The 13263-nt window shown below is 36.1% G+C and overlaps 1 protein-coding gene across 3 annotated transcripts in view; it reads left to right on the top strand.

The window, feature by feature from the left end:
- ACER3 (alkaline ceramidase 3) overlaps nt 1–13263 on the top strand; it is a 191205-nt gene that overhangs the window by 153508 nt on the left and 24434 nt on the right. The gene's annotated exons all lie outside the window — the stretch shown is intronic.

Consider the following 13263-nt stretch of genomic DNA (forward strand, 5'->3'; position numbering starts at 1 on the left):
TTGTGCCCTGGTCTGGGAAGATCCCACATGCCGCGGAGTGGCTGGTCCCGTGAGCCATGGCCGCTGAGCCTGCACATCTGGAGCCTGTGCTCTGCAACGGGAGAGGCCACAGCAGTGAGAGGCCCACGTACTGCAAAAAAAAAAAATCTATAAGAAAGAGAAAAATCACAATTAGAAAATAAATCCCTTAAATAAGGCAGTACGTAGATTAAAAAAAAACTTTTCTGTGTGCAAGCAATGGTAACTATGATGAACAGCCAAAGTATAAACATGAAGATGTTAGAGAGGACATCAAAATCATAAAATGTCGGGGAGGGGAGTAAGAAATTGTAGGGGTTTTTTTTAGAGTGTGTTTGAGCCTATATGACTACCAGTCTAAAGCAAGTAGTTATAGTAATGGGTTATCATACTTGAAAAACAGGGTAACCACAAATCAAAAACATAGTTGATTCACAAAAACCAAAAAGTAGAGAACTCAAGCATAGTGCAAAAGAAAAACTTCAAACTACAAAACGAAAAACAGAAAAAGAAAGGAACAAACAAGAAATACAGAATCCACTGGGAAACAAGGTTTAAAATGGCAATAAATACATATATATCAATAATTACCTTAAATATCAATGGACTAAATGCTCCAATCAAAAGACATAGAGTGGCAGACTGGATAACAAAACAAGAGCCTACAATGTGCTGCCTACACATAGATTGAAAAGTGAGCGGATGGAAAAAGATATTTCATGCAGATGGAAATGACAAGAAAGTGAGACTTCCAGTACTCATCAGACAAAATAGACTTTAAAGCAAATGTTATAAAGAAAGATAAAGAAGGACACTATATAATGATAAAAGGATCAATACAGGAAGAGGATTTTACACTTATCACCATATATGCACCTAATATAGAAGCACCCAAATATATAAAACAAATACTAACAGACATAAAGGGAGAAATTGATGGGGATACAATAATAGTAGGAGACTTTAACACCCCACTGACATCAGTGGACAGATCTTCCAGACAGAAAATCAATAAAGCAACAGAGATCCTAAATGATACATTAGAAAAGTTAGACTTAATTGATATTTTAATTTTGATACTATGACATTACATCCAAAAAAAACAAAATACGCATTCTTTTCAAGTGCACGTGGAACATTCTCTAGGATAGACCACATACTAGGACACAGAACAAGCCTCAACAAATTTAAGAGGACAGAAATAATTTCAAGCATATTTTCTGACTACAACAGCATGAAACTAGCAATGAACCATAGAAAGAGAAACAAAAAAATCATTACTAAACAACATGCTATTAAAAAACCAGTGGTCAACTTGAAATCAAAGAAGAAATTAAAAAATACCTTGAGACAAATGACAATGAAAACACAACCATACAAAATCTATGGGATGAAGCAAAAGTAATCCTAAGAGGGAGGTTCATAGCAATATAGGCTTTCCTCAAAAAATAAGAAAAATCTCAAACCACCTAACGTACCACCTAAAAGATTTAGAAAAAGAAGAACAAATGAAAGCTAAAGTTAGCAGAAGGAAGGAAATAATAAAGATCAGACAGGAAGTAAAAAAAAAAGAGAGAGATTAAAAAAAACAATAGAGAAAAATCAGTAAAACCCAGAGCTGGTTTTTTGAAAGGATAAACACAATTGACAAACCTCTGGCCAGGCTCACCAAGAAGAGGTCCCATATAAACAAAATAAGAAATAAAAGAGGAGAAATAATATCTGATACCTCCACAGAAATACAAAAACTCGTAAGAGAATACTATGAACAATTATATCCCAACAAATTGGACAACCTAGAAGAAATGGATAAGTTTCTAGAAACATACAGCCCACTAAAACTGAATCAAGAAGAAATAGATAATTTGAACAGACTTATTACTAGAAGTGAAATAGAATCTGTAAAAACAAAAACAAACAAAAACAAAAAAACACCTCCCCGCAAACAGAAGTCCAGGACCAGATGACTTCACTAGGGAACTCTACCAAACATACAAAGATGAACTTATACTAATCCTTCTTAAAGTCTTCTGAAAGATTGAAGAGGAAAGAAGACTCCCAAAGTCACTCTATGAAGCCACCATCACCCCAATACCAAAACCAGACAAAGATACTACCAAAAAAAGAAAATTACAGGCCAGTAGCACTGATGAACATAAATGCAAAACTCCTCAACAAAATATTAGCAAACCAAATCCAGCAACACATAAAAAGGATCAGACACCATTATCAAGGTGGATTCATCCCAGGGTCACAAGGGTGGTTCAACATAGGGAAATCTATCAATGTGATACACCACATCAACAAAAGAAAAGACAAAAATGACCTCAATAGATGCAGAAAAAGTATTTGATAAAATTCAACATCCATTCATGATAAAAACTCTCCCCAAAGTTGGTATAGAGGGAACATATTTCAACATAATAAAAGCTATTTATGACAAATATACAGCCAATATAATACTCAATGGTGAAAAGCTGAAAGCCTTCCCACTAAAATTTGGAACAAGACAGGGTTGCCCACTCTCACCACTCTATTCAACATAGTATTGAAAGTCCTAGCCACAGCAATCAGACAAGAAAAAGAAATAAAAGGTATCCAAATTGGAAGGGAAGAGGTAAAATTGTCATTATATGCAGATGATATGATACTATATATAGAAAACCCTAAAGATTCCACACAAAAGCCACTGGAACTGATAAACAAATTAAGCAAGGTAACAGACTACAAGATTAACATACATTTCTTTACACTAACAATGAATTATCAGAAAGGGAAAGTAAAATAACAGTCCCTTTTAAAATCACATCATATATATATATATATATATATATATATATATATATATATATTTACAAATAAACTTTACCAAGGAGGTCAAAGACTTTATATGCTGACAACTATAAAACGTTGATAAAGGAAACTGAAGATGCTTCAAAGAAATGGAATGATATCCCATGCTCTTGGATTGGAATAATTAATATTGTTAAAATGGCCACACTACCCAAAGCAATCTACAGATTTAATGTGATCCCTATCAAACTACCCATGACATTTTTCACAGAACTAGAACAAATAATCCTAAAATTTATGTGGAACCATAAAAGACCCAGAATTGCTAAAGCAATCCTGAGGAAAAAGAACAAAGCTGGAGACGTAACCCTTCCAGACTTCAGACAATACTATTGATGCAAATGTACAGTAATCAGAACAGCATTGTGTTGGCACAATAACAGACATGGATCAGTAGAACAGAATAGAGAGCCCAGAAATAAAACCACATACCTATCATCAATTAATCTTTGAGAAATGAGGCAAGAATACACAATGGAGAAAAGAAAGTCCCTTCAGCACGTGACGCTGGGAAAGTTGGACAGCCACATGTAAATCAATGAAGTTAGAACCCTCCCTCACACCATACACAAAAATAAATTCAAAATGGATTAAGGACTGAATTATAAGACATGATACCATAAACTCCTAGAAAACAAGATAGGCAAAACATTCTCTGACATAAATCATACCAATGTTTTCTTAGGTCAGTCTCCCAAGGCAACAGAAATAAAAGCAAAGATAAATAAGTGGGACCTAATCAAACTTATAAGCATTTGCACAGCAAAGGAAACCATAAACAAAGCAAAAAGACAACCTACGGACTGGGAGAAGATATTTTCAAATGATGCGACCAACAAAGGCTCAATTTCCAAAATATACAAACAGCTTATACAATTCAATAACAAAAAAAAACTAATACCAAAAAAAACAAACAACCCAATCAAAAAATGGCCAGAAAACCTAAATAGGTATTTCTCTAAAGAAGACATCCAGATGGCCAGTAAGACACAAAAAGATGCTCAATATTGCTAATTGTTAGAGAAATGCAGATCAAAACTACAATGAGGTATCACCCCACACCAGTCAGAATGGCCATCATTAAAAAGTCTACAAATAATAAATTCTGGAGAGGATTTGGAGAAAAGGAGACCCTCTTACACTGTTGATGGGAATGTAAATTGGAGCAGCCACTGTGGAAAACAGCATGGAAGTTCCTTAAAAAACTAAAAATTGAGTTACCATAGGATCCAGCAATCCCACTCCTGGGCATATATCTAGAGAATTGACGGATGAATGGATAAAGAAGATGTGATGTGTGTGTGTGTGTGTGTGTGTGTGTGTGTGTGTGTGTGTGTAGTGGGATATTATACAACCATAAAAAAGAATGAAATAATGCCATTTGCAGCAACATGGATAGACCTAGAGATTATACTGAGTGAAGTAAGTCAAGCAGAGAAAGACAAATATCATATGATATCACTTGTATGTGGAATCTAAAGTATGACACAAATGAACTTCTTTTTTTTAATTTAATTTTATCTTTGGCTGCGTTGGGTCTTCTCTAGTTGCAGTGAGCAGGGGCTACTCTTCGCTGCAGTGAGCAGGGGCTACTCTTCGCTGTAGTACATGGGCTTCTTATTGTGGTGGCTTCTCTTGTTGCAGAGCACGGGCTCTAGGCGCTTGGGCTTTAGTAGTCATGGCTCGCGGGCTCTAGAGCACAGGCTCGGTAGTTGTGGCACACGGACTTAGTTGCTCCGCAGCATGTGGGATCTTCCCAGACCAAGGATCGAACCTGTGTTCCCTGCATTGGCAGGGGGATTCTTAACCACTGCGCCACCAGGGAAGTCTCTGAACTTTTTTTCAAAATAGAAAGAGACTCACATAGAATACAAACTTATTGTTCCCAAAGGGATACCAGAGGGATAAATTAGGAGTTTGGGATTAGCAGATACAAACTAGTATATATAAAATAGATAACAACAAGGTCCTACTGTATAGCACAGGAAACTATATTCAGTATCTTATAATAAACTATAATGGAAAAGAAAAAAATAAAAAGAAATCAGTGAAATTTCTTTTAATCCCATTATATATAACCAGTATGTCAAGATATCATCAATTCATTGTGTAATCAATATAAAAAATATTGAAAATGTTTAAAAAAATTAATGCCTACTTTGTGGGGTTCTTATGAGGCTTAAATGTAGTAATTCATGCAGAGCATTTTAAGCTCTATGAAGAATACCCAGAGCATAGGAGGCACTCAGTAAATATTAGCTTAAATTTTAAAAAGAGAAAAAAATGCGATTGATTTTCTTTTTGTTTACCTTGTATTCTGCCACCTTGCTGAACTTAATAGTTCCAGGAGACTTTTGTAGATTCCTTGAGATTTGCTGCAAGTAGAGACAGTGGTTTATATCATTCTTTATAATGTATGTGGTTTTAATTTCTTCTTTTGCCTTATTGCCCTGACTAGAACTTCTAGGACTGTGTTGAATAACAGTGGTGAGAGCAGCTATCCTTGCATTGTTCCCAGTCTTAGGGGAAAAGTATTCAGTCTTTTACCATTAAGTACGATGTTATCTGTATAGATTTTATAGATGCTTTTTATCAAGTTGAAGAAGTTACTCTCTATGCCTAATTTTCTGAGAATCTTTATCCTGAATTGTGCTGAATTTTGTCAGATGCTTTTTTCATATCACTTGATTTGATCATATATTTTTCCTTTTAGTATGGTGTATTCACTGATTAATTTTCAAATACTGAACCAACTGTGTATTCTGAATGAACCCTACTCAGTCATGGTGTAAAACTCTTTATATATTGCTGAATGATACTTGTTAATATTTTGTTAAGGATTTTTACATCTATATTCAAGATAGATATTGGTTTATAGTTTTATTTTTGTACTGTCTTTGTCTGATTTTGATTTCAGGGTAATATTAGCTTCATAAAGTCAATTGGGAAATGTTCCCTTCTCCTTCTATTTTCTGGAAGAAATTGCATAGAGTTGGTGTTAATTCTTCTTTAAATGTTGGGTAAAAATTCTCCACAGAAACCGTCTGGACCTGTAGTTTTCTTGGGAGACCAGGATATGGCCTTTCTTGGCATATGTTCCATATGTGTGCTTGAAAAGAATACGTATTCAGCTGATGCTGGAGGAACTTTTCCATAAATGTCTATTAGATCATGTTGTTTGATGGTTGTGTCAGGGATCTCCAAGACCACACTCAGGTTCAAAGATTTTCCAGAAAGACTCACAAAGCTCAGAAAAAATGTTATACTCATGGTTACATTTAACCTGAGGTTAAACTGATACAGTGTGCCCAGCACCCTAAGCAAAGAAACAAACAAAAAAACAGACATTTACTATTAGTCACATTATTAGTGTAAACTTTATGGTGTGGCCCTAGGTGTCAGGTATAAAAAGACACTCTTATAGAACAGGATATTCGAAGGAATTAGGCGTTATCTCCCACGAACCAGTCAAGGGCCAATCCTGTCTTTGGGATGTACAGTATTTGCACAGCCCAATCCCAATGAATTAACCATTTGCTGCACAATGGTGTCTTTGAGTTTTTTTATATCCTTGTTGATTTTCTGGGTAGTTGTTCCATCAGTTGAGAGGGGGATGTTGAAGTCTCCAAATATACTTGTGGATTTATCTATTTCTCATTTATTCTATAAATTTTTGCTTCATTCGGTCATCTACCCTATTTTGCAGTTCTCTTGTTTGATGCATAGACATTTAGAATTCCTATGTCTTTTTGGTGGATTGTCCCTTTTGTCATCACGTAATGTCCTTCTCTGTCTCTGGTCATTTTCTTTGGTCTGAACTCCACTTCATCTCTCATTAATATAGCCATATCAACATAGATTTCTTTTGATTAATGTTTGCATGATACACTTTTTCATACTCTTGCTTTCAACCTGCCTGTATTGGTATATTTGAATTGAGTTTCCTTTTGGATATCATATGCTTGGGTCATGATTTTGAATCCACTTTTCCAGTCTCTTTTAATTGGTTTATTTAGATCATTTATATTAACATAATTTTTATATTAAGGATTAATTCTACTATTTTATGTTTTGTTTTCTGTTTGTTCTATATTTTCTTTTTCCTGCCTCCCTGTGAGTTACTTGAACATTTTTTAGAATTCCATTTTAGTATATCTCTAGTGTTTGTGAGTCTTTCTCCTTGTACAGTTCTTTTAGTGATTGTTTTTATTATTACATTATATATACATGATGCCAAAATCTCACCCTGTGTACACTGGTGCCAAGTCAAATATCAGAGACAGAGTTTTGGGTGAAGTAGAAAAGAATAGCTATATTGCTTTCCCAGGCAAAGGGGGACACAGCGGGCTCCTGCCCTCGAAAACTATGTGTCCCAATCTGGGATGATTTGATGAGGGGTCTTATAGCAATAGTTCAAGGGTGGGGTTGCTGACAAGATTAGGGTGTGTGCAGCGCTTACACTCCCTTCATCTTGTCTCAGGTGGTCTCCTAATCTTGATGGGCTTCTCTGGTCCCTTTATTCTTGCCTTAGGTGGTTTCTTGGCTGCTCCTCCCTTGATTAGCAACTGTTCGAATCTGCAGGGAAGGTCATGGAGGCTGGAGTCTTGCCTACAAGAAATGGGAGACAAAGCAGGCCTCCATGCCCAGGAACCCCACAGGGCCCTGCTCGGTTTCATACATAACATCACAGTCTAATGGTGTTAACATTTTACCAGTTCCAGTGAAGTGCAGAAATCTTACCTTCCCTTTACATACCTATACTAGTTTCCTAGGGCAGCTGTAACAAAACACCACAAGCTGGATAGCTTAAAATAACTGAAGTTCATTGTTCTGGAGGCTAGAAGTCCAAAATCAAGGTGTCAGTAGGGCCATGCTTCCTCTGAAACCTGTAGGGGGATTCATCCTCACCTCTTTCTAGGTTCTGGTGGTTTGCTGGCAATCTTTGGCATTCCTTGACTCTTATCTGCATAATTCCATTCTCTGCCTTTGTCATGACATGGTGTTCTCCCTGTGTCTCTGTGTCTTCACATGGCTGTCTTCTTACAAGAATTTGAGCCATATTGGATTAGGAGCCCATTCCACTACAGCATGACCTTATCTTAACTAGTTATATCTTCAATGACCCTATTTCCAAATAAGAGCACATTCTAAGATACTGGGGGTTGGGACTTCAACATATCTTTTTTGAGGGAAAACACTTCAACCTGTAACACTGCCTTTTTCCTGCCCCATTTAAAGTATAATTATCTTAAGTATTTTCTCTGCATGCATTTATAACCACATCAGATAGTATTTTGATTTTTGCCCAAATCATACTTTGGAAACTCAAGAGAAGTAAAATGTATTATAATCTAACCAAATTTTTACTCTTTCCATTTCACTTTCTTCCTGCCTAACATTCCAAGATTCCTTCTTTCATCATTTCCTTTCTGTTTTGAAAACTTCCTTAGCCATTCTCTTAGGGTAGATCTGGCAACATATCCTCTTAGTTTTCCTTCATTTGAGAATGTCTTGATTTCTGTTTCATTCCTGAAGAATATTTTCACTGGATATAGAACTCTAGGTTGACAGCTCTTTTCTTTTAAAACTTGAAAAATGTGCCACATCCTTCTGGCCTTCAAGTTTTCTGATGAGAAATCTGTCATTCAGATTGTTTTTTGCATATGGTGTAGGGTAAGGTATTGTTTCTGTTACTGCTTTTCAACATTTTTCCCTTGTCTTTAGTTTTCAGAAATTTGCCTGTGTTGTGTCTTGATGTGGATTTCTTTGGTTTTAACCTGTTTGACGTAGGTTTAGCTTCTTGAATCTGTGGGTTATAGTGTTGTTGTTCGTTATGTGTGTGTGTATGCCAGCTTTGAAAGTTTTCAGCCATTATTTCATGAAGTACTTTTTCATTCCTGCCCTCTTTTTCCTCTCCTTCTGGGACACCAATAACATGGATGCTAGATCTTCCTTATAGTCCCATAGGTCCCTGAGTGCCACCTCATTATTGCCAGGTACAGGTAGGAGTCCAGGTTCTTCCTTGCCATCTCTTGACACACAAATGGGGGGAAAGAGCTCCTCATTACTGCTGAGCTGGGGTAGGAATTTCCACTCTCTACTAGGCCTTCCTGATCCTGCCTGGGAAGGGCAAGAGTGCCTAATTATTTCTCACCATGTGGCCTCCACTGACAGCTCAGTGGTATGACCTTGTTACCTCTGGTCAGTGGTAGAAATTCTGACTCCCCAGTAGCTCTACTTTCATACCACCTCGTTATTACCACATGAAGATGGAAGTTCGGGCTCCCCATGTGGTCTCCACTGACACTGCAGGAAGTGGAGAGCTTGTTACTGCTGGGTGGGGAAAGATCCAGCCCCTTCCTTCTTGACATTACTGTGGCAGGAGGTTAGGGCACCTTCTTAGGGCCTGATGAGGAATGAAGTCTAGGCTTCCCACTCAGGCTTTGAGAATGGATGGGGGTGAGGCCACAGTTTTTTTTGTAGTGTTTGGCTGTAGAGTGGTTATTGTGTAAGTTTTCTATCTTGCTAGACTGCCTTTTTCCTGGTTCTTTGGAGAGAGAGCAGGCTTTTGTTGGGCTGTTTTTTGTCTGTGCCTAGTGGTGTTTCTGGTTTACTAGTTTCTTCAGTTCCAACTCTCAGGTGTCTGAGGCAACAAGAAAACACATGGAATTTATCACAGTAGCATTACTCGGGTCCCAAAGTCCTGAACCAGTCTGCCTCCTTCTCTCCACCTTTCAGAGTCTTCTTATGTTTTTTATATATAATGTTCAAGGTTTTAAATTGTACTTAGTGGGAAAAATAGGGAAGATTATGTTCGTTTCATCTTCCCAGAAGCAGAAGTCTCCAGTTTTTAGTCTAGGCACCTTAGGGAAATATAAAGAAGCATATAAAACACAGTCCTTGCCTTAAATTCAAGTCTGATAGATAGGGTACCAATACTTTTAGAAATAAATGATGGACCTATATAAAATGGAAATCCTCTGAAATAAAAACGTCTTTCTTCCATCTGCTTTACCACAGCTTCTTTCTTATATCTCCATTTTGTGATCGTTTTGTACTGTTCATTATTTACTTATCTCTTTGCCCAACTGGATTGTAAGTTTTCTTGAAGTCTTAGTTATCTTGATAACTCCTGGAACTCAGAATAGTGCTTATCAGTAAAGATTTTTAAAATCAAACTGAAACTCTGAAACTTCTGTTTCTTTTATTATGTCTGACAAGATACGTGAAAATCTCTCCTGTAACAAAACATCTAGAAATTTCAGATAAAATACAATAGATGTTCTTTTAAATGCATAGCTGAGCTCAAAAGAATGTAAAGAAAATTCCAAAGCGTTAACTCCAAAGGTGGAGCTGAATACTAGACTGACAAATGATCATGACAAATCATGATCAACTTGAAGGCATTTGCAGATACCAGGAAATCAGAACTTTAGGTTTGAGATTGAAGGTAGATAGAAGACAAAGCTTAGGGCATGTTTAAGATGAGCAGTTGGAACTCCCTCTCCACCACCACACACACATGTACACATAAAGTCAGGACCATCAAAGAGATACTGTCAGTGGAAGCCTGGGCTAGAAAAAAACGTGCCCTTCAGTAACAAGATGACAAGGCAACTTGTCTTTCAGCCTCAGTTTTAGGTAGGAAATATTACTTCCCTGAGAATCTATAATCACTAGTATGCCTTCACACATGTTTGAGATTCAAATGTACATAACCTTCATTGTCTGGGAAACCTCAAGATGTAAAATTAACTCAAACTGATCCACCTTTTATAGAGTCCCAATGTATCTAAGAGAAGCAAAAGCAAATTAACTTCAAAGAAATATACCTTAATGTAGGCCCCTCAGGATTTCCACAGATTGGCGCTCAAACATATGTGCACAATCAATAATTCTAAAACGAGAGTAGGAAATAAGCTACCATAAGCAAAAGTCAGGAGAAACAGAACAGCAGAAATAACCCCCGCAAATCAGATGCTGAAATATAAAGTAACTATTCTTTAAATATTTAATGAAAAAATAGAGAAAATTAAAATATGACAAAGGAACAGATTATTAAAAATGAAATTACAGATTTGAAAAAGAATCAAAGACATTAAAAATAATCATTGAAATGAACCTATCTACAAAACAGAAACAGGCTGATAGACATAGAGAACAGACATGGTTGCCAAGGGGGAGAGGGAGAGGGAGAGGGAGAAGGATGGACTGGGAGTTTGGGGTTGGTAGATGCAAACTATCACATTTAGAATGGATAAACAACAAGGTCCTGATGTATAGCACAGGGAACTATAGTCAATATCCTGTGATAAACCATCATGGAAAAGAATATTAAAAAAGAATGTGTGTATAACTGAGTCACTTTGCTGTACAGCAGAGGTTGCTACAACATTGTAAATCAACTTCAATAAAAAAAAATCATTGAAATAAAAAAACTCAATGGATAAGTTAAAAGTAGATAAGACAGTTGAAGAGAGAATTAATTAAATGGAAAGACAAGTCTAAAGAAATAAGCCAGAAAGCATCACAGAGAAATAACATGTCTAATTGCAGTTCCAAAGAGAGAGAATAGCAAAAATGGGGAAAGAAGAGATATTCAAAGAGATAATAGGTGAGAATTTTCTAGAATTGGTAAAAGACATAACTCTTCAGCTTCAAAAATAATAATTCCCAAACAGGATAAATGAAAGAAAATCTTTCTCAGGTATGGCAGATTTGATAGATTAGCTCATTCAACTTTGTTTCAGCCTCTTTCAAGTGAGCCTTCCTGTAATGTAGATGCTAAAAAGCTAAAACCTATATTTCCCATCTTACCTTTGCAGGTAAGTTTTCAGATACATTCAGGTGTTTTGCCAATCACATGTATTCACATGAGTCTTGAATTCAGAAGCAAGTTAAGTGGGAAGGAGAAGTGGTAGTATGTAGGCATCTGTTTACTTATATGGATCTAGGGTGTGCATCATAGCTGTGGAACAAACAGGTGTGATGGCAGCTTCCTGACTGTGAATTATAGCTAAGATGGTATGATGGTATGATGGTGGATGCAGCAGTTGGTCCAGAGGCTTTCCAGTTCTCTAGCTTCATAAATGTGAAAAAGAAAAATATTCCTTTGGCAAGATAATTCTGTAGTAGTGTTTGTAAGTCATTCCCAGAGAGCCTAAATCTGTTGAGCATTTCTTTCAGAATTGAAACTATTAAATTATTTTCTGCTTTAGATAGAGGTATTATCTGCAGTTGAATCCTGATTGACACCTGTTTTCAAAAAGCACACTAAAATTGCTGAAATCCAAAGACTAAGATCTTAAAACCATCCAGAGATAAAAAAACATGTTACCAACAAAGGCATAACAAATAGTCTACAGCAGGCTTATCAGCAGCAACAGTGGAAGCCAAAACACAGTAGACTATTACCTTCAAAGTGCTGAGAGAAATTAACCATCAAGTTAGAATTGTATACCCAAATATCTTTCAAGAACAAGGGTTAGGTGAAAACATTTTGAGACAATTTTACTAGTACACCTCACTAAAAGACCTTCTAAAAGATATTCTTTAGGAGGAAGAGTTGAGATACAAGAAAGAACAGTGAAGGAGAAAAAGTGAAAAACCTATGCGACTATCTGAACAAAATATTATGACTTTAATAATATCTAATTTGAGAGTTTTTTTTTCTTTTAAGGAACTAAAATGATGACAAAATAACGTGAGATACAAGAGAATAATCTTAGTCACATAGTTCCTAAGGTCTTTCTTATTTGGGGATAGGGTACATTCAGTGATTAATTTTGGATTTTACATGTGCTTTTTTGGTAACCACTAAAAACAGTAATTGATTTCACAATTTCAGTTACAAAAACCTGAAGGAGTAAATGGGATTATAAAAACTGAATCCAAAAGAAATCAGGAGAAGGGGGAAAAGGGATGCAGAGAAAAGTGAGGACAAATACAAAGCAAAAAATGAAGGGGTAGAAATAATTCAAAATATATCAGTAGTCACAGTAAATATAAATGAACAGAGCTAAGCAATTAAAAGACAAAGACTCAAATGGGGAAAAATCCAGGTATCTACTGTTCATAAGAAACATGGTTAAAATATAAATACATAGTAATTTTGAAAGAAAAAGATACAAAAAGATACATGCCATACAAGTATTGACTAAAAGAAGGCTGGAGTAGCTATTTTAATAACAAAGAAATTTAAGGCATTATTCATAACAAATGTGTTCATTACATTGTTATTATAAGATTCAATTTACCACACCCCAAAAAAAGACAACTCTAAACTTGTATGGAAAACTTTAAACAAAAATTGACAGAATTACAAAGGAGAGATAGGTAACTACTCTATCATGAGGAGGTATTTTAACACAGTAACTCAGCCCAAAAAATATG

The sequence above is a fragment of the Globicephala melas genome, chromosome 8 (genome assembly GCF_963455315.2).
Source record: "Globicephala melas chromosome 8, mGloMel1.2, whole genome shotgun sequence".
Classification (NCBI taxonomy): domain Eukaryota; kingdom Metazoa; phylum Chordata; class Mammalia; order Artiodactyla; family Delphinidae; genus Globicephala; species Globicephala melas.